The following is a 3,142-nucleotide window of genomic DNA, read 5'->3' as shown; positions in this document are numbered from 1 at the left end:
CTACAATTTAAGCAAGGCTCACACTAAAACTTTACCTACTACAGCCTCGCAAACCAGAGTCGAGAAGTTCTTTAGTCATTGTAAATTTGTCTTATATATTTTTGTTTGTACATTCTGTGCTTGTTGTGTTGGATATTGTGTTCCTTTTGCCTGCGTGGTTTTGATTCTATGGCCTGCTATTTTTCTTTGTTTCATTTTGTAACAGTTCGCGCAAGTAATGTAACTGGTTCTATTGTACAGTGCTCGAAACCTTCACATACTTTGCCCGAGGATAGTAGAGGCTTTACCAGATTGCTTTATTTTTTTACGTTTTTAATTCCCCCGAGGTAAATAAACGAGTCCCTTTCTAAGTTGCGCAAGAAACGCATTATGTACTGTGGTCGTAAGTATCCCATAAAGCTAATAGCCGCACAACCATTTCCGTTCCCTCTGCTGCTTGTTATTCTCCACCATGGCGCGTCATCCCCTCTGGTCAGCTGGGCGTCTCGGCGGCTAAAAGGCCATTGCTGGCTGAGCGCGTTTCACTGTGATACGAGGCATCAGAGGGCGCAAGGTTCCCAATCACGCGCTGGCAGCATTCTCTCCGCTTTTCGTTTCTTGATACTTGTCCTACATTTAGTTCAAAGACTACGAGAGCCAGAATGCAAAAAAAAAAACAGGACTGGTTTTGCTTATTTAAGCTTAAAAAAACTTGACATCTCAAATAATGATAACACGTACTTTGCGCACAGCCTGGTTTGCCAGATGAGTCAGTGGGACGTTGGTTTTCCAATCCCTTGGGTTGGTTTCGTTTTACAAATAGCCGATTTTGAGCCGAACTGAGTCAACTACAACTCCCAGAATGCACCTTAAAAAAAAGTTAAATACCATCTCACAAGCCTGAAAACAATAGCAAATGCATTTACATAGCGTTTTATGTTACCGAGAACACGCTGTAGCGCTTTGGATGGACAGGAGTAGGAGCTTTCAATGATTTCTATGAGAGCGCTTCTGTCCCAGTTGGGTAACAACATTCCGACTTCATAAGCGTCATTACCCACTACCTACCCTACGGCATGGTTTGTACGAAAGGCCCAGCAACTGATTGAACTGGGTTTCAGATTCTAGGAGAGATTAACCCTGCAAATGCCAGCTTCGAAGCACAGATGTGGTGGTGACCAGTACGGAACGGAGGGAGGGCGCTCTCACTACTCGGAGTCGGTATCACACAACTTGCAGGTTTCATGCCGAACCCAGGTTCACTTTGTTTCCTTTACCTGGGCAAAGCAATCTGCTCATTCCAGCATAATAGTCTCAACCTTTAATATTTGTCTATATTCTCCGCCCTCCCCCACCGAATCAAGCAGTGACGACTCCCTTTATGGCTCTCATCCACGTCCTTCATCCACGGGGGTGCTCGTTGTGCCTTACATTCTCATCTCCGCTTTCTTCCTGCTCACCCTAATCTTACTCTTCTGATCACACGCGCCCTTTTAACCTTTGTCCTTCCTTCCCTCCCCCTCTCAACACGTCTTCCTTCCCTCGAACGCCTCATCTTCCCCACCCCCCTGCTCGCCACCCCTTCCAAAATACCAAGGGCTGCCCTGACCGGCCAGGCAGGGCTCATTTCCGGGTTACAGTGAGCAATTAGGTTTTCACTTTTGAAACGCGGTGGTCACGCAGGGAGTGGGCATATTTCGGAGATGAATGTTCTTCTCCCAGGGTTTAACAATATTACAGGGTTAGTTTATAGTTTATTTTATGTCAGCAAATATTTCTGCACTGAACTACAAACTACGGTTATTTTGGAGGAATGGATGGAGGGTATTCATTTCTAGGGGAAGATCCAGAGCGATTAGTCACCAAGGACGCCTTGTTACAATCCAATGCATTCTGGGAGTAATAGTCCAAAGGCATTGCGGTTAATACAACTGACCTAAAGAAAGTGTGCAGGAAAACATGATTTATAAAAGAACATAGTTGTAAATTTCTCAGTTTGCTGATTCGACATATCCCTGTTTACATGACTTTGAGTAGGATGAAAAAACTGGGTGGGGGTCTCTCAAAGGGGCGTGGTGGTCGATATCAAGTCAAGTATAACTTTATTCGGTTAAATTAAAACCATTAAAGTGCATACAATCAATTCATAAATGCACACATTATTATTCTTAACTCGTAGTATTGCACAATTTGTAAAAGCCATCAAATACAACAGAGTCCAGTCCAACACACTAAGTCCTAAGTTAATAAATACAAATGATAATACTACATTTCTTACAAAAATTCATAAATAAGTTCATTTAAAACGTTATCCAATTTATGCAATCATCAGCCTATTCGTGCACCTAATGGCGCCTGTTAAATAGCTGGCAACCCCAAAGCACACCACGGGCGATGCCATCATTTGTAAGTAAACTAGCGCTGGTCTAACTTTTTCAAAGTTTTGACCTTTTAGGAGGGATATAATAAATTTCCTGCGCAACGAATCATAAAACTCACAGAAAAATATCATGTGAAGAAGATTTTGTTTTGAGAAGATGTCACAAGGACAGAGTCTTAATGAACCTTCTTTTAAAAAAAACCTTTCGGAACGCCAGTAGCCAGGGAACCATATTATGCTTAAAACTAAGTAAAACAAACAGGTGATAAGGCCTATTTATATATGTTAAATATGGTTGCAGCTGACTACTTATACTCAAGTGTGACAAAACTCCTCACTTTAAGTTTCACTAGTTCCCTTTCCTCCTTACACAGCATAGATCTATTCAAAAACTGCTGCTTCAAGTCATTAATCTCTGGTTTGGCCATAGCTCTTGGGCTTGAAAATAGTTCAGGGCAACCAAGCGTGGCCATTTGAGTCTTGATGTAGCAAACCCAAGGTATATCTAAACCCTTGTCTAACATAATGCAGTCTTGTATAATCAGCTGGTTTAGGTTAGGTGACGGTTGGGCCCAAATTCTTAGCCAGCACATTATGGGGGCAACGGCAATCTGATCTGAGATATATCCAGCTCCAAGATCCTCATGAATATTAAAAACAGGGGTAGAGGAGGAGAGCGACAGTAGCTTACGAAAAAAAAAAATTCTACCGCCTGGATATCACCCGTCTCTAAATAACCCCATAAGTCACTCCCATAAGTCACCATTGGGACGCACTTGGCAT

This window comes from Lissotriton vulgaris, chromosome 2_1 (assembly GCF_964263255.1).
Source record: "Lissotriton vulgaris chromosome 2_1, aLisVul1.2, whole genome shotgun sequence".
Classification (NCBI taxonomy): Eukaryota; Metazoa; Chordata; class Amphibia; order Caudata; family Salamandridae; genus Lissotriton; species Lissotriton vulgaris.
This window is presented reverse-complemented; position numbering follows the sequence as displayed.